A 19,655-nucleotide genomic window follows, 5' to 3' on the forward strand; every position below is an offset into this window, starting at 1 on the left:
TTAAACATGATTTCCCTTTCACAAAACCATGTTGACTCTGCCTGATTACCTTTAGTTTTTCTAAATGCCCTGCTGTAGCATCTTCAGTAATCGCTCCTAACATTTTCCCTAAGACAGATGTTAAGCTAACTGGCCTGTCGTTTCCTGCTTTCTGTCTCCCTCCCTTTTTGAATAAATGAATTACATTCGCTACTTTCCAATCTAACAGAACCTTCCCGAAGCGAGGGAAGTTTGGAAAATTAAAACCAGCGCATCAACTATCTCACTAGCCAATTCAGGACCTGGCGACTTGTCAGCCCGCAGCTCCAACAATTTGTTTAGTACCACTTCCCTGGTGATTGTAATTTTCTTGAGTTCCTCCCTCCCTTCCATTTCCTGACTGACAGCTAATACTGGGATGTTATTTGTATCCTCAATAGTGAAGACCGATGCAAAGTATCTGTTCAATTCATCTGCCATCTCTTAATTATCCATTATTAATTCCCCAGACACACATTCCATAGGACCAACACTCACTTTGTTAACTCTTTTCTTTTTAAAAAATTTTCGAAACTCTTACTAGTTGTCTTTATATTTCTTGCTAGCTTTCTCTCGTACTCTAATTTTACCTTCCTTATCAATCTTTTAGTCATTCTTTGCTGTTTTTTATATTCTGTCCAATCTTCTGACCTGACTCCCATCTTTGCACAATTATAGGCTTTTTCTTTAAGTTTGATAGTATCTTTAACTGTTTTCATTAAACATGGATGGTGAGTCCCACCTTTGGAATTTTTCTTTCTGGTTGAAATGTATCTATTCTGTGTATTCTGAAATTTTCCTTAAATGTCTGCCACTGCATCTCTATTGACCTTAACCTAATTTGCCAGTTCACTTTAGCTAGCTCTGCTTTCATGCCCTTATAATTGCCCTTATTTAAGTTTAAAATACTCGTTTGGGACCCACTCTCCTCTCCCTCAAACTGAATGTAAAATTCAATCATATTATGATCGCTACTACCTAGGGGCACCTTAACTATGAGGTCATTAATTAATCCTATCTCGTTGCACAATGCCAGGTCTAGTATAGCCTGCTCTCAGGTAGGCTCCAGAACTTATTTTTCCAAGAAATTATCCCAAAAACATTCTATGTACTCCTCGTCTAGGCTCCCTCTGCCCATCAGAATTTACAGTCTATATGGAGATCAAAATCCCCCATAATTATTGCTGTACCTTTCTGACAAGCTGCCATTATTTCTTTTTTTATACCCCATCCTGCAGTGTGGTTAATGTTAGGTGGCCTGTACACCACTCCCACAAGTGACTTCTTGCCTGTATTATTTCTCATCTCAACTCAAACTGCTTCTTCATCGTGATCTCCTGAACTTAGGTCATCCCTCTCTATTGCGCTAATACCATCATTACTTAACAGAGTTACCCCACCACCTTTTCCAAGCTTCCTGTCCTTCCTAAATGCCATGTCACCTCCAATATTCACATCCCAATCTATGTCGCCCTGCAGCCATGTCTCTGTAATGACTATCAGATCGTACTTATTTATTCTATTTGTGCTCTCTGTTCATCGGTTTTGTTTCGAAAGCTCCATGCATTCAGATACAGAGCACTGACCTTTGTCCTTTTGTCCTTTTATTATTTTTGTAACCTCTAGCCTTATCTGTTGATTTACTCTTAGATGTGTCTGCTCTGTCCCTTCCTGTCACAGTCTCTTTATCATTTTTCATATTTATACCTTTCTCTCTTGCCTTGCCTCTCCTCCTTGATACACCATATCTTCCCAAATTTGATCCCTTGCCCCCACTATTCAGTTTAAATCCATCTCTACGTCCCTCGTTATGTGGCTCGCTAGAACACCGGCACCAGCACGGTTCAGGTGTAGACCGTCCCAACGGTACAGCCACCTCTTTCCCCAGTACTGGTGCCAATGCCCCACGAACCAGAACCCACTACAACCACACCAGTCTTTGAGCCGCACATTACTTTCTCTAATCTTATTTGTCCTATGCCAATTTGCACATGGCTCAGGTAATAATCCAGAGATGATTAACTTTGAGGTTCGCCTACTTAATTTGGTGCCTAGTTCCTCATACTGACTATGCAGAACCTCTATCCTTGTCCTGCCTATGTCGTTGGTACCGACATGGACCACGACAACTGGATCCTCCCCCTCCCATTGTATGTTTCACTCCAGCCCTGAGCAGACGTCCTGAATCCTGGCACCGGCAGGCAACACAGCCATCTGGACTCTTGCTCTTTGCTGCAGAGAACAGAGTCAATCCACCTTACTATACTGTCCCCTACTACCACAACGTTCCTTTTTTCTCCCTCTTTGAGCCGCAAACACTTACTGCAGACGTGTTTGCCCTGGATCACACTGGCATCCAGGAGCTCCCACATGCTGCAGCTGTGACACATCACCTGTCCTGTCATCCTTCACGTGTTTCAATTAACTACTTTAGTATTTTATTCAATTGTTTATTTTGTTGTATATTTTATTAAGCTTCCCACTAGTTTGTTTACTATTTTAAACATTAGGACTAAAATGGACCTTGATCTCTTACCAGATACTCATCAAACATGCAGCTTTTTCCAAACCAATCAACTACCTGCTTGCCTGTGATGTCACATCTCAACAGATCCTCACCAAACAGCTCCTTCCACAGCACTGAAACAAGAACCAAATCCTGTAAACTCACCCCAGCGGCTCTCTGTTTCCCTGCTCTCACTCTCCATTGTGATGTCACTCCTTGATTTTTTTTACCCCAGCTCTGCTCCTGCTGTGCTCCTCTCTCTCTCTGTCTCTGAGTCAGTGCTTTTGACACACTTGTTAACTCTCTGTTCCGTCGTGCTCTTCTGTCTCTGGTCCAAAATCTGACTCTGAGAATTCCAATGATTCACCACCGTCTGAGTGTAGAAATTCAACTCGATCTCAGTTTTAAATGGCCCACTCCTTATTCTGAGACTTGGTCCCCTGATTTTAGACTCACCAACCAGGGCAAACATCCTATCTACATCCACACTGTCACGCCCTATAAGAATTTTATCAGTTTCAATGAGATCACCTCTCATTCTTCGAAACTTTAAGGAATACAGGCCCAGTTTCCTCATAAGACAATCCCACCATCCCAGGGATTAGTCTGGTGACCCTCTGTTTCACTCCCTCTATGGCAAGTATATCCTTCCTCAGATGAGGAGACCAAACTATACACAATACTCCAGCGCGGTTTCACCAAGGCTCTATACAATTGCAACAAGACATCTTTACTCCTGTACTCATGACCCCTCGTGTGAAGGCCAACATACCATTTGCCTTCCTAATTGATTGCTGCACCTGCACAAGAGCTTTTAGTGTCTCATGAACAAGGACACCCAGGTCCCTTTGAACATCAACACTTCCCAACCTCTCACCATTTAAGAAATACTCTGTCTTTCTGTTTATTCCACCAAAGTGGAGAACTTCACACTTACTCACATTATATTCCATCTGCCATGTTCTTTCCCATTCACTTAGCGTCTCCAGGTTCCCTGGAAGCCTCTCTGCATCCTTCTCACAGCTCACACTTCACCTAGCTTTGTGTCATCTGCAAACTTGGAAATATTACATTTAATCCCGACATCCAAATCATTTATTTCGGTTGTTAACAGCTGTGGCTCCAACACTGATCCTTGCAGTACCCCAATAGTAACAGCCTGCCATCCTGAGGATGACCCGTTATACCTGCTCTCTGTTTTCGGTCTGTTAACCAATTCTCAATCCATACCAGTATATTATCTCCAATCCTATGTGCTCTAATTTTGTTTACTCACCTCCTGTGTGGGACATTACCAAAGCATCCACTGGTTCTCCTTTATCTGTTCTACAGGTAACATCCTCAAAAAACTCAACGGGTTTTTTCAAACCTGTTTTCCTTTTCATAAATCTATGTTGACTCTGGCCAATCATATCATTATTTTCTAACTGTCTAGTTATCACATCCTTTATCATTGGTGTATTCTTCTCCATGCTGCTATTGTACACTTTCAGTGACTCAGATGGGGGTGTTCACCTGTATATCAGAGCTGACGACAAGCTATTCATCTTGGCAAGACTCCACTTGGACGTAGAGACTTGGACGTAGAGACTCCACTTTCCATCAAAACATTGACAACAGCACTTTGGAGGTTGTCAACAGCTTCACATCCCTTGGATCAACAATCACCAGCAATCTGGCCCTTGATGCTGAAATCAGCACCAGGATTGCCAATGCTGCAGCTGTCATGTCAAAGTTGAGAAGACGGGTGTGAACCGACAGCAAACTGACCGTAAATACAAAGCTCCACGTGTACCAGGCTTGTGTTCTCAGCACCCTCCTTTAGAGTAGAGAATCATCAACAACTTATACAAGCCAAGAAAAGCAGCTGAACAGCTTCCACCTCCACTGCCTCAGATGGATATTGGACATCTCCTGGCAGGACAGAGTGCCGAATGAGGAAGTACACCAGCGTGCAGGGATCCACAGCATGTTTGCCCTCTTGAGTCAGAGGCGGCTCTGTTGACTGGGCCAAATGAATGACAGTCACATTGCCAAATACATGCTCTGTGGTGAGCTTGCTAAAAGCACAAGACCAACAGGTCAGGGAAAAAATCAAGTTATTTGGAGAGGTTTGAGTTAATGAAGGAGAGTGGGCATGGATTTATAAATGAAAGTTCATGCTTGATGAATCTAACTGCATTTTTTGATAAACTATCTGAGAAAGTTGATGAAGGGAATGCAGTGGATGTTGTTTATATGGATTTTACAAAAGCATTTTATAAAGTACCACATAAAAGGGTGGTTAACAAAATTGAGGTTCATGGATTAGGAGGGTCAGTGTCCGTTTGGATAGGAAATTGGTTTAAGGACAGAAAACAGCGAGTCATATGAAATGGTTCTTGGTCAGACCGGAGGATAGTCGACAGTGGTGTTCCCCAAGGGTCAGTGCTAGAACCATTGCTTTTTTTTGCGACAGATTAATGACTTGGATCTTGGAATATCGAGTAGAATCTCAAAATATGCCGATGACACCAAACTTGGAGGAGTGGCAAACAGTGAGGATGATATGAACTGCCTGAAACAGGATAGTTATCGGCTAGTAGGATGGGCAGACAGGTGGCAGATGGAATTTAATAGTGACAAGTGTGAGGTGATGCATTTTAGCAGAAGGAATAGGGAGAGGCAATATATACTCAATGCTACAGTTCTGAAGAGTGTGCTGGAATAGAGGGACCTGGAGTACATGTCCATCATTCTTATAAGTTGGCAAGACATATTGCGAGAGTGGTTAGCAAAGCATGTGCGATCTTGGGCTTTATAAATAGAGACATTGAGTACAAAAGCAGGGTTGTTATGCTGAACTCTGGTTAGGCCCCAATTGGAGTGTTGCATCCAGATCTGCTCACCAATCTTTAGAAAGGATGTGCGGATTCTTGAGAGGATGCAGAGGATATTTACCAGAATAGTTCCAGGGATGGAGGGTTTTAGTTTCAAGGTTAGGTTAGAAAAACAGGGTTTTTTCTGCCTGTATCAAAGAAGATTGAGGGGAGAATTGATAGAGGTGTCGAAGGCTATGACAGTTTTAGATAAGTTGGCAAAGAAAAATTGTTCCCATTAATATTGGTACAAGGACTAGGGGATTCAGATTGAAGGTTTTGGACAAGAGATGCAGGGGGAATGTGCAGAAGAACTTTTTTACACAGTGATTGGTAATGATCTGTAACTCGCTGCCCCCGAGGGCGGAGGAAGTGGAGACAATCGTTGGTTACAAAAGGAATTTCGATGGGCATTTGAAGGAAATAAATTTACAGGTCTAGGGGGATCGAGCAGACGAGTGGGACTGATTGGATCGCTCCATGGAGAGCTGGCCTGTACTCGATGGGGCAAATGGCCTCCTTCTATACCACAAATGACCCAATGACTCGATGAGTCTATGTTACTCTCAGAATCAAGACAACAGAGTGACAGATTTAACACAACATTATAACATATGTTTGGTTTGACAAATTCTATAATAACTCGTCTCCACTCCTAGTATTTCTAAATCCCACACTTTCCCTATAATGTGAACAATTATTTCCTGTTGTGTCTCTCTCAGATTTGTAAACTTCACTATATTGGAGTGAGGTGACATCTACTGGCAGGAAGCAAGAACTGCAATCAAGCAGCAGAAACTCCACAGTCTGTGAGGGTTAAAGAAACATTGCAATCTGAGGAAATAGTGAAGGGGTTTGATCGGGTTGATGGCAACATGATTCCACTTGTGGTATCGTATGAAGCAAGGGCCAGAAATATAAAATTGTCGTTAATAAAAGAAATGAGGAATTCATGAAAAATGCATTTGCTTAGAGAATGGTTATAGAGATATACAGCACTGATGTAGGCCCTTTGGCCCACTGAGTCTGCACTGACCATCAACCACCCATTTATACTAATCCTATGTTAACCCAGAATTCCATACCACATCCCCACATTTCTCCTATCGCCTCCCCTGGGGCCAATTTACAACAGTCAATTTATCTATCAACCCACAAGTCTTTCGTTGTTGGAGGAAACCAGAGTACCTTGTGGAAGCCCACATAAACAACTTGCAAACTCCACACAGGCAGTATACAGAACTGAATCGGGGTCATTGAAGTTGTGAAGCTGCAGTGCTCACCACTGCACCACCCTTAGAATGTGGATAGAGTAAAAAGTGAGATTGGATGGACAGAAGCAGTCTGAAAATATGGCTCAAACAAAAGGTGAAAACCCTGAAATGTTAACTCTGTTTCTCTCTCCACAGATGCTGTCAGAGGTGCTGAGTATTTCCAGCACTTTCTGATTTTATTTCAGCTTTGTAGGATATTGTTTTGATCTGAAAAAATTGCATGATCGGCTGTGGGTGCCAGTGAAATTCCACAGGAGCGAATAAAAGCCATGTCAACGGTGGCTCGTTGGTCTAGGGGTATGATTCTCGCTTTGGGTATATAAGTGATTAATATGTGAGAGGTCCTGGGTTCAAATCCCAGACGAGCCCTTCTCCGTTGCCATTTTTAGTTTAAAGTCATCGATTGCTTTCAGCCTTCCAGAAAGCGGAATCGATTTCCAAACTGAGCCTGCTTGAGGACCGGGGAACTGGATTCAAAGAGCTTGTCGACAAAATTGAAATGAACAAAATATACAGATTGTCAAGTGGGAATATAAGGTTGCAACAGTAACTAAAGGCCTGCTCGGGTCAGCAAATGAAACCCGACCCAAGCCTGACAGCACCACATCCGACCTGGTCCGAGTCCTTTCATTTTTTTCCCGTGCCCGAACTGACCACCAGAATGTTCAGTTAAACTTGCTTCCGTTTTTCACTTTTTAAGCTTGTGCAGGTAAGGCAACAAAAACTGTAACTGGACTTGAAAGGTTGTTTAAATGTACATTAAGATTAGAGCTACGTACCGGAGGTGATGAGCTGAAGATTGTGACCATAGAAGTTAGTGATTGTGAGGTCACTAGTTAAAGAGAAAGTCATGGAGTTGTGCCCAGACAGGTTGTCCCACACTGTATTGATTAAAATATTGCCCGAAGGCTAGAAAATATCATTATACATTCCCTAGACTCCTGCTTTACAGGTTGAAATACTTTCTGCAAGTTTATCCAGAGAGCAGCTGAGATGCAGAGACCAGGAAGGTCTTGAGTGATTAATTATTATAAAATATACATTCTTACATTAAAGAGATTGTGCTCTACCTTCGATGGAATCGCTCACTGCAGACTAGTGCGGAGTGTTTCCCGCCTTGACGTCCTGGCTGTCACTGGATCTTGAGTCCAGGCCTCTGGATTACTGGTCCAGTAATCTTTGAAATTTCTCCCTTGATCTAATATTTTAATCTGGTAAGTCAGATTTTACAAAAAAAATTTAAATGATTTAAGACTGCTTCATGTTCAGCAGTGCCAAATGAATAAATAAATTCAAATATATTCAAAATTATATATCAACTATTAAATACTAATGCCCAGCTTTGAATACAAAAAAATGCCTCTAATTGTGTTCTGGTCTGGAATGGAATTCTTCAGTGTTTCTGTTTAGCTTGGATTGACTCATCAATTTTCTTGTTTTTGACTTTGTCGATGCCTTTGAATAATTGTGGATCCTTCTTCAGGGTGTCTTCTTTCACCAGGTAGTTCTGACCTCTGATGATGTTGATCGTAATCAGCTTCAATTTGCTGATAGTTTTGGAAGTGAGCAGATTTCCTTTGCTTGCGTTTACAACATGGAACTTAGTCTGACGTGTGGACCCATGGGAGGATTTGAAAGCTGCCCTTGCATTGGAGCATACAGTTGCATCCATCCAAACAGAGGTACAGTAGAAGTGACATATTCAGTTCAGTCTGTCGATCATGGGACTTTTAATCTTAGGGTTGTGAGTTTGAGCGCATTTAGTTTTTCCATTTTTTCGGCTTCATTAGCAGAGAGTACAAGGAGTGTTTGAAATGAAATTCAACAACAGTATGAGAAACGCTCTCTTTCATTCGGGACTCTCGCGAGCGAGGAGTGAACAGATGGGAAGTCAATTTCATCGGGAGTTTCGGTGGAGCAGGGACTGCTGGGTAAGTAGAAACCTATATATTTGGGCTGTGTAAATTCTCTTACATTTTCATTGTGCAGCTTTTCCAGGAGCACAGGCATTGCGAGCGAGGAGTGAACAGCTGGGAAGTCAATTTCATCGGGAGTTTCGGTGGAGCAGGGAATGCTGGGTAAGTAGAAACCTATATATTTGAGCTGTTTCTGAACCCGAGACACTACTCTTGTAGTGTTTCCCACCCGCCCTCCTCCTCTTACCAAAAAAAAGGACTCGGTTGTGTGTAGGTAAGGTAAGGCTTTTTCTATTTCTCTTCTTGTTTTATCGTGTGATTGGTTAAAAACTTGGGTATTTAGAATAGTGGGAATGGAGTTAAAGGCAGTTCAATGTTCCTCCTGCAGAATGTGGGAGGTAAGGGTCGCCAAGGGTGTCCCTGCTGACTGCATCTGCAGGAAGTGCACCCAGCTCCAGCTCCTCGAGGACCGCGTTAGGGAACTGGAGCTGGAGCAACTTCGGATCATTCAGGAGGCGGAGGGGATTATTGAGAGGAGTTATCGGGAGGCAGTCACACCTCAGGTAAAAGAAGAAGGTAGATGGGTGACTGTCAGGGGAAGGAGAGGGAACCAGCAGGCAGTGCAGGGATCCCCTGTGGCCGTTTCCCTCAACAACAGGTATACCGTTTTGGATACTGTTGGGGGAGACGACTTACCAGGGGGAGGCAATGGGATACAGGTCTCTGGCGCAGAGTCTGTCCCTGTTGCTCAGAAGGGAAGGGGTAAGAGGAGCAGAGCATTAGTCATTGGGGACTCCATAGTTAGGGGAACAGATAGGAGGTTTTGTGGGAACGAGAGAGACTCACGGTTGGTGTGTTGCCTCCCAGGTGCCAGGGTACGTGATGTCTCTGATCGTGTTTTTGGGATCCTCAAGGGGGAGGGGGAGCAGCCCCAAATCGTGGTACACATAGGCACCAACGACATAGGTAGGAAGACAGATGGGGATTTAAGGCAGAAATTCAGGGAGCTAGGGTGGAAGCTTAGAGCGAGAACAAACAGAGTTGTTATCTCTGGGTTGTTGCCCGTGCCACGTGCTAGCGAAGTGAGGAATAGGGAGAGAGATGAGTTGAACACGTGGCTGCAGGGATGGTGTAGGAGGGAGGGTTTTGGTTTCCTGGATAATTGGGGCTCTTTCTGGGGTAGGTGGGACCTCTACAAACAGGATGGTCTTCACCTGAACCAGAGGGGTACCAATATCCTGGGGGGGGAGATTTGCTAGTGCTCTTCGGGGGAGTTTAAACGAATTCAGCAGGGGGATGGGACCCTAAATTGTAGTTCCAGTGTGCAGGATGTTGAGAGTAGTGAGGGCAGAGATAAGGTTATAAGGACACAAGAGGGCACTGGCAAGCAAGAGCTTGGTTTAAAATGTGTCTACTTCAACGCCAGGAGCATCCGGAATATGGTGGGTGAGTTTGCAGCATGGGTTGGTACCTGGGATCTCGATGTAGTGGCCATTTCAGAGACATGGGTAGAGCAGGGACAGGAATGGATGTTGCGGGTTCCGGGATTTAGATGTTTCACTAAGAACAGAGAAGAGGGTAAAAGAGGGGGGGGGGGGGGTGTGGCATTGTTAATCAAGGAAAGTATTACAGCGGCAGAAAGGACGTTTGAGGACTCGTCTACAGAGGTAGTCTGGGCCGAGGTTAGAAACAGGAGAGGTGAGGTCACCCTGTTGGGAGTTTTCTATAGACCTCCAAATAGTTCCAGAGATGTAGAGGAGAGGATAGCAAAGATGATTCTTGACAGGAGCGAGAGTAACAGGGTAGTGGTTATGGGGGACTTTAACTTTCCAAATATTGACTGGAAATACTATAGTTCGAGTACTTTAGATGGGTCTGTTTTTGTCCAGTGTGTGCAGGAGGGTTTTCTGACACAGTATGTAGACAGGCCAACCAGGGGCGATGCCACATTGGATTTGGTACTGGGTAATGAACCCGGCCAGGTGTTAGATTTAGATGTTGGTGAGCACTTTGGTGATAGTGATCACAATTCGGTTAGGTTTACCTTAGCGATGGGCAGGGACAGGCATATACAGCAGGGCAAGAATTATAGCTGGGGCAAAGGAAATTATGATGCGATTAGGCAAGATTTAGGATGCGTAGGATGGGGAAGGAAACTGCAGGGGATGGGCACAATCGAAATGTGGAGCTTATTCAAGGAGCAGCTGCTGCGTGTCCTTGATAAGTATGTACCTGTCAGGCAGGGAGGAAGTTGTCGAGCGAGGGAGCCGTGGTTTACTAAAGAAGTTGAAGAGCTTGTCAAGAGGAAGAAGAAGGCTTATGTTAGGATGAGACGTGAAGGCTCAGTTAGGGCGCTTGAGAGTTACAAGCTTGCCAGGAAGGATCTAAAGGGAGATATAAGAAGAGCAAGGAGAGGACACAAGAAGTCATTGGCGGATAGGATCAAAGAAAACCCTAAGGCTTTCTATAGGTATATCAGGAATAAAAGAATGACTAGAGATAGGTTAGGGCCAAACAAGGATAGTAGTGGGAAGTTGTGTGTGGAATCGGAGGAGATAGGGGAAGTGTTAAATGAATATTTTTCGTCAGTATTTACAGTGGAGAAAGAAAATGTTGTCGAGGAGAATACTGAGATCCAGACTACTAGGCCAGATGGGCTTGAGGTTCACAAGGAGGAGGTGTTAGCAATTTTGGAAAGTGTGAAAATAGATAAGTCCCCTGGGCCAGATGGGATTTATCCTAGGATTCTCTGGGAAGCCAGGGAGGAGATTGCAGAGCCTTTGTCCTTGATTTTTATGTCGTCATTGTCGACAGGAATAGTGCCGGAAGACTGGAGGATAGCAAATGTTGTCCCCTTGTTCAAGAAGGGGAGCAGAGACAGCCCTGGTAATTATAGACCTGTGAGCCTTACTTCGGTTGTGGGTAAAATGTTGGAAAAGGTTATAAGAGATAGGATTTATAATCATCTTGAAAAGAATAAGTTCATTAGAGATAGTCAGCACGGTTTTGTGAAGGGTAGGTCGTGCCTCACAAACCTTATTGAGTTTTTTGACAATGTGACCAAACAGGTGGATGAGGGTAAAGCCGTGTATGTGGTCTATATGGATTTCAGTAAGGCGTTTGATAAAGTTGCCCACGGTAGGCGATTGCAGAAAATACGGAAGTATGGGATTGAAGGTGAATTAGTGCTTTGGATCAGAAATCGGCTAGCTGAAAGAAGACAGAGGGTGGTGGTTGATGGGAAATGTTCATCCTGGAGTATAGTTTCTAGTGATGTACCGCAAGGATCTGTTTTGGGGCCACTGCTGTTTGTCATTTTTATAAATGACCTGTATGAGGGTGTAGAAGGGTGGGTTAGTAAATTTGCGGATGACACGAAGGTCGGTGGAGTTGTGGATAGTGCCAAAGGATGTTGTAGGTTACAGAGGGACATAGATAGGCTGCAGCGCTGGGCTGAGAGATGGCAAATGGAGTTTAATGCGGAAAAGTGTGAGGTGATTCACTTCGGAAGGAGTAACAGGATTGCAGAATACTGGGCTAATGGGAAGATTCTTGGTAGTGTAGATGAGCAGAGAGATCTTGGTGTCCAGGTACATAAATCCCTGAAAGTTGCCACCCAGGTTAATAGAGCTGTGAAGAAGGCATATGGTGTGTTAGCTTTTATTAGTAGAGGGATCGAGTTTAGGAGCCACGAGGTCATGCTGCAGCTGTACAGAACTCTGGTGCGGCCGCACCTGGAGTATTGCGTGCAGTTCTGGTCACCGCATTATAGGAAGGATGTGGAAGCTTTGGAAAAGGTGCAGAGGAGATTTACTAGGATGTTGCCTGGTATGGAGGGAAGGTCTTACGAGGAAAGGCTGAGGGACTTGAGGTTGTTTTCGTTAGAGAGAAGGAGAAGAAGAGGTGACTTAATAGAGACATATAAGATAATCAGAGGGCTGGACAGGGTGAATAGTGAGAGCCTTTTTCCTCGGATGGTGATGGCAAACACGAGGGGACATCGCTTTAAGTTGAGGGGTGATAGATATAGGACAGATGTCAGAGGTAGTTTCTTTACACAGAGAGTAGTAAGGGCGTGGAACGCCCTGCCTGCAACAGTAGTAGACTCGCCAACTTTGAGGGCATTTAAGTGGTCATTGGATAGACATATGGATGAAAATGGAATAGTGTAGGTCAGATGGTTTCACAGGTTGGCGCAACATCGAGGGCTGAAGGGCCTGTACTGCGTTGTCATGTTCTATGTTCTATAACTCTCTGCAGCATCTCGCTGTGAAAGATTGAACTTTATCTCATTTCTTTTTCAGCTGGGAGTCAGTGCGGCTCAGTGGGACTTCTGGCCGTCTCCCACCTCACAATCCATCAGTGCTGAGAAAGCAATGGGAAATATTACTCATGGCTGAGCAAGCAGAGGACACCGATTTAAGGTGAATGGGAAAAGAACCAAAGGCAACATGAGGAAAAACCTTTTTTATGCAGCAAATGGTTAAGATCTGATATGTACTGCCTGAGAGTGTGACGGAGGAAGATTCAACCATAGCTTTCAAAAGGATATATGATAATTATCTGAAGGGAAAAAAAATTAGTTTTTCATGGAATACATGAGGATGTGGCATGAGCTGAGTTGCTTGTGCAGAGAGGCAGCACAAGCACGATGAGGTGAATCCCTCCTTTTGTGCTGTAAGTATTCTGTGATCTATGATTCTATGCAAAGTGAAACCAACACTCACAGATGAGAAACTGACAGGTACAGTGTAAACCCCACACTAACAAACCAGCAAATGCCAGGGACAGAGTAAAACCAACAGTCCCAGGCAAGAAACTGACAGATACTGTGTGAAACCCAAAAATCACTTATCAGGATTTGGCAGTTAATGTGTAAAAACCTCTCTTCAATATCCATCCTGCAAGGTACAAAGAAAATTAGGTGCAAACCCAGGCTCATACTTCGAAGACTGAGAGATAAAGAGCAAAACACAGACTCACCTACAAGAGGCTGACAAGTACAGAGAATAAAACAGAGGGGGTGCAGATTAAAAACACATGCATGTAACGGATACTGATAGGGATAGAATCAAACCCTTTCTCACACATGACACGAAAATTGGTGGTGTCGTAAATAGTGAGGAGGAAAGCCTTAGATTACAGGCCAATATAGATCGTCCGAGGCAGATAATATAAGAGCAGGGAGGTTATGACGGAGCTGTATAAAATGCTAGTTAGGCCACAGCTGGAGTACTGTGTACTGTTCTGGGCACCACACTATAGGAAGGATGTGATTGCACTGGAGAGGGTGCAGAAGAGAGTCACCAGGTTGTTGCCTGGGCTGGAGCATTTCAGCTATGAAGAGAGACTGAAAAGGCTAGCATTGTTTTCCTTAGAGCAGAGAAGGTTGATGGGAGATAAGATTGAGGTTTACAAAATTATGAGGGCATTGATGGGTTAGATAGGAAGAAACATTTTACCTTAGCGGAGGGGTCAATAACCAGGTGGCATAGATTTAAGGTAAGGGGCAGGAGGTTTAGATGGGATTTGAGGAAAAATAATTTACCCAGAGGGTGGTTGGAATCTGGAACGCACTCCCTGAAGAGGTGGTAGAGGCCGGAACCCTCACAACATTTAAGAAGTATTTAGATGAGCACTTGAAATGCTATAGCAGATAAGGCTACGGGCCAAATACTGGAAAATGGGATTAGAATAGTTAGGTGTTTGATGGCCAGCACAGACACAATGGGCTGAAGGGCCTGTTTCTGTGCTGTATAACTCTATGATTCTATATCATAAACTGATAGATCTGGACAAAAGCTGATGTTCACATACAAGTTGTTGAAAGATATGTGGTGAAACTCACATTTTTTTAATTTCCAAAATATACTTTATTCACAAAAATCTGTAAAAATTACATTCCCAAACAGTTTAAAACAGCATCAAGTCAAAAAATACAAACAGTGCAAAGGTGATCAGTTACCTTCTGTACAATCATGAGTTGCCTCACAACCCTTCCATTTCATTGTCATGCCATATACATTTTTACATTTACAGCACACAAAATTTCTCCGATACAGTTCGAGGGATTTCCCATGGATCCAGCCCCTCAGTTCAGCTTGGTGGGGGGACCTTACACTGTGGTCTTTCCCCATTGAGCCTTTGCTGCGGCTGCCCCAAGCTTTAGTGCGTCCCTCAGCACGTAGTCCTGGACCTTGGAGTGTGCCAGTCTGCAACATTTGGTGGTGGACAACTCTTTTCGCTGGAAGACCAGCAAGTTTCGGGCAGACCAAAGGGCGTCTTTCACCGAATTGATAGTCCTCCAGCAGCAGTTGATGTTTGTCTCCGTGTGCGTCCCTGGGAATAGCCCGTAGAGCACAGACTCCTGTGTTACAGAGCTGCTTGGGATGAACATCGACAAAAACCACTGCATCTCTTTCCACAAAGTTAACTCACATAGCAATAGCAGAAACAGTCACAAACCAAAAACTGAAACATGCAGAGTAAAAACCCACATTCTCACACCAGAAATTCACGGCTACAAAGTGAAGCTGACTCTCTCCTCCCAGGCACTGACAGGTACAAAAGAAAACACACACTAACATACCAGGAAATGAAATGTAGGAAATAAAACCTGATTATCATGTCAGAGATTGGCATGAATGACAGTTGTGGTACCCAGAATGCTCTGCGCACTAGAATTTGCCTTGTCTCTGATAAGGAGCAGGCGCGGTAGTGGCTGAGCTCCATCTGCAGCTGGAGCGGAATATTCACAAAGTGCAGGGAGACCGTGCCCGTAGCGGGTGCACACAGCTGGAGCAGGGCGTCAAGGCCACAATAGGATGGAACAATCCCGTTTGTGTCCCTGCGGGTGGCGGTGAAGCTTTTCCCTGTGAGGCTTCCCGAAACTGCCCGCCAGCAAGGTCAACTGGTCAGAGAGCGTCTGTAAATGGATAGGGATTGGGGATTGGGCAGGGCGCGTCTCTAAATGAATAAGATTTGGGGACTGGGCAAGGAGCGTCTGTAAATGGATAAGAATTGGGGATTTGGCAGGGAGATTTTTTTATCCGTTCGTGGGATGTGGGCGTCGCTGGCTCGATCTCAGCTACAGTAATGTGTCCAGTTCTGGGCACCAGGTTTCAGAAAGGACATCAAAGCTTTTGAGACAGTTCGGAGGAGATTTACGAGAATGATACCAGAGATGAAGGGTTTCAGTTCTCTGGACAGGGTGGTGAAGCTGGGAGTGTTGGCCAAAAATGTCAAGGGGAGGTGAGGAGAGATCTTTTTACCCAGTAACTGATTCGGATTTGGAATGAATTGTCTGACAGGGTGGTGAAAACAGATTCAAATTATAACTTTCATGAAGGAATTGGACAAATATTTCAAAGTGAATTTCTCCAGGATTATGGGGAAATTGGCAGGGGGTTGGACTAATTGCATCATTTTTTTCACAGATTCAGCACAGGCACAAAAGACCGATTGGCCTCCTTCTGTGCTGTATGATTCTCTGAAATAGTGATAGTCAGGGCAAGTCTGCAGAAGAAGGAGAAATGGAGACAGGTCAGGGAGAGCACATCACCAAAACTGGGAGATACTACATTGGACAGGGAGGGTCGGAGGGGGAGAGAGCACGTACATACAGTCAGAATCAGCACCTTCAGGGGAAGAGAGAGAGAGGAACCAGTGAGTGTAGAACTGAACCCAGCCAGAGTCAACCTGCTGAAACACCAGTGAGTTCACACTGGGGAGAGATCATTCACCTGCTCCGTGTGTCGGAAGGGGTTCATTCAGTCATCCAACCTCACTGAACATCAACTTGTTCACACTGATCAGAGACCTTTTAATGTCCTGACTGTGAGAAGAGCTTGAAAAGCAGTAATGATCTGCTGAAACACCAACCCACTCACTCTGGGGAGAGGCCGTTCCCCTGCCATGTGTGTGGGAAGGGATTCACTCAGACATTCAATCTGCTGCAACATCAGCAAGTTCACATGTAACTGCAGGGGTTGGATTCTGCTGTTGTTGCTGCTATTCATCACTTTCAGAGACAAAGTTGGGTCTTACTTTATAACCAGTGTAGTCTAGAGCAAAAGCGTCTTCTTAATGTTGAGATAAACGGGAGAAGAAACCGGTAAGTGGCGGCGAGGATGGGGGAGGTGCTGCACCATCACTTTAATGGTGCACCCTCCCTCCCCCGGGATCCTTGCTGCACGCCCGCCAGGCCCAGTGGCTATGATTGGGGTCCTGAGAGCCCCTGAGACTCGGTGCAGCTGAGGCTGCGCTCAACCCCGCTCAGCTCTGTTGTGATATTTAAAATACGAAAGGCCTGTTGGACTGAGAGCTGATCTGGAATTTAGAAAGCAGCATTACTGGAGGCTCATTGCTGCTCAGCACAATCTCACCCCCAATCCTGGGAATTGTTGATTCTGACACCCTGTAGTTCAGTTCTGCAATTAACTAGAGGGGGAGATGTGTGAGCAGAAAAACAGAGCGAAATGAAAACACAGCTGGACAGATGTGCAACAGGTCAATCCACTGTTGCAATAACTCCATCACTGACTCCCTCCTGACAGTAATCAGCCCTTTCACAGAGACTGTGGGTGGCTCTGAAAAGAGCCTTTGGTTTATTAGATGTCATTTCGGCCGCTTTACCTTTTCTGGGAGCTCTGAGCGCTGGTTTTCCTGGGCAGCAGCAAGGACTGGATATTAGGCAGCACCCCGCCCTGAGCGATGGTCACGTCTCCCAGCAGCTTGATGAGCTCCTCGTTGTTGCGGACGGCCAGTTGCAGGTGTCTGGGGATGATGCGGGTCTTCTTGTTGTCCCGGGCCACGTTACCGGCCAGCTCGAGGATTTCAGCGGTCAGATACTCGAGCATTTTGCAGCGCCAACATCATCACATTTCCGCAACAAATCCATCTTCGTGCATGCGTGAGAAAGTGCCATTGCGTATCTAGCCACCCCATCCCCCCACCACTTGGCTGGAGGAAGTGGCTGAATGGGAGATTTTGAAGCTGTCGCTCTCCCCCCTCAGCAACTCATTCCAGGTCTCGACGATTCCCCCCCTCAGCCGCTCGCTCCAGACCTCGCTGCTCCCCCCCCCCCCCCCTACTCCCCTGGCCAGTTGTTCCTCGCTTCGCACCACCCCACTCTCTGGCCACTCGCTCCAGGCCGTGCCGCTTCCCTCCTCTCAGCCACTCACTCCTACGTCGCCCCGTCACCCCTTGCGGCCCTCCTGCTTCTACAGGTGGCGCCTGGTGAAGAAATGTGGGAGCGAGTGTCACGGCCAGAGCTAGCAGCTGTGGGCTGGGCTGCTACAGGGTGGGGGGGTGGGGGTGCAGAGAGCGAACAGCCAGAGTGCGGAATTTCGCCAGTAGGGAGGAGGGGGAGAAAGCGAGTTGCAGAGGGGGGAGAGCGGTCAGTGGGGTGGGAGCTAGTAGCTGCGTTCGGGTGAAGTCAATCCTGGTCAATTATATAAACAAATCAAAATAACGAATTGGCAGCACATTTTATCCTCTGCCCGATTTTCCTTTCCATCGATCGGGGTGCTAATTCACTATCTTCCAATGGAAATTCAATCATAAAATTCCTTTTGTATTTAATAGGATTACTGAAATGTTAAATGGATCTGAGGATTACAGTTAGTATTAGCAAACGCACCCGAGTGAATTAGCACCCCAATCGATGGAAAGGAAAATCGGGGAAAGTATAAAATGTGCTGCCAATTCGTTATTGAGATTCGTTGAGTAATTCGATTCTGCCCAACACTGAAATTGGCGGCTTTTTTGAATTCAAACTTTCTGCCAGGACGACAATTTAAGCCAATGATTTGCTGTATTTTCTAATTCGAGGCTCGGCAATTGGTTAAGACATGCGAATGGGAAGAGGGTGACCAATCAGAAGTGGGCTCTCGATAGCGCGGGCTCAAACTGCGGGAATTCCAGGTCCCTGAATGAATGAGCTGAAACTGATCAGTTTCACAAACCCTGTCAGTTTCAGTGCAGGAAATACCGTCTCGGGAGAAATAACATCACAAGTGGGTCCAGTTCCAGTGACGGCTGCTGCAAAACTCCCGGATTCTCTCATTGCAGCGAAATCATTTTGAAATTCGATGAAAACAATGAGTGATTCTGGAGGAGTGATGGCTTTTCACTGAGGGCATGTGTCGACTGGAGAAATAATTAACTGTAGAGCCTCAGGCACTGTTTACACAGCCCGTTCAGAAAATCAAATCCACTGCACATCCTTGCTACAAATGAAATGTCAAATTTGGGGATTCTAGTTTTGTATCTCGAACACAGCACAGATTTATTCCAGACAGTTCTAAACAGCCTATCCCAGCTCCCGTTTCCAGGTCACTGCTCTCTCTGTGAGACGGTGGGTGGCTCTTAGAAGAGCCTTTGTTGTGTTTGCTGGAAAGGGTCGAGTTGTTCAGCCGCTGAATTCGTAGAGAGTGCGGCCCTGCCGTTTCAGAGCGCACACCACATCCATGGCAGTGACCGTCTTGCGCTTGGCGTGTTCAGTGTAGGTGACCGCATCCCTGATCACATTCTCCAGGAAAACCTTCAACACCCCGCGAGTCTCCTCATCGATCAAACCCGAGATCCGCTTGACCCCGCCACGGCGAGCCAGGCGGCGGATTGCTGGTTTGGTGATGCCCTGGATATTATCAGGAAGCACTTTGCGGTGCCGCTTTGCTCCGTCTTTGCCCAGTCCTTTCCCTCCTTTACCTTTGCCAGACTTTCTTTTATTAATTTCCAAAATATACTTTATTCATAAAAATCTGTAAAAAAAAAATACATTACAAAACAGTTCCAAAAAGCACCATGTCAGACAATACAAAGAGTGCAAAGGAGATCAGTTTCCTTCAATACAGGAGAGAGTTACCTCACAACCCTTCCATTTCATTGTCATGCCATGTACATTTTACAGCAAACAAATATTTTCTGGCTGCAGTTTGAGTGGTTTCCCATGGATCCAGCCCCTCAGTCCAGCTTGGTGGGAGGAGCTTACACTGTGGTCTTTCCACATTGAGCCTTTGCTGCGGCTGCCCCAAGTTTTAGTGCGTCCCTCAGCACGTAGTCCTGGACCTTGGAATGTGTC

General features: G+C 45.3%; 1 non-coding gene across 1 annotated transcript; it reads left to right on the plus strand.

The window, feature by feature from the left end:
- Positions 1–6,936: 6,936 nt before the first annotated feature.
- trnap-ugg (transfer RNA proline (anticodon UGG)) lies at positions 6,937–7,025 on the plus strand. The gene is given in 2 exon segments: positions 6,937–6,972; positions 6,990–7,025. It is a non-coding gene; the product is annotated as a tRNA-Pro (tRNA).
- The last annotated feature ends 12,630 nt before the right edge of the window (positions 7,026–19,655 follow it).

The sequence above is a fragment of the Heterodontus francisci genome, unplaced genomic scaffold, assembly GCF_036365525.1.
Source record: "Heterodontus francisci isolate sHetFra1 unplaced genomic scaffold, sHetFra1.hap1 HAP1_SCAFFOLD_58, whole genome shotgun sequence".
NCBI lineage: Eukaryota > Metazoa > Chordata > Chondrichthyes > Heterodontiformes > Heterodontidae > Heterodontus > Heterodontus francisci.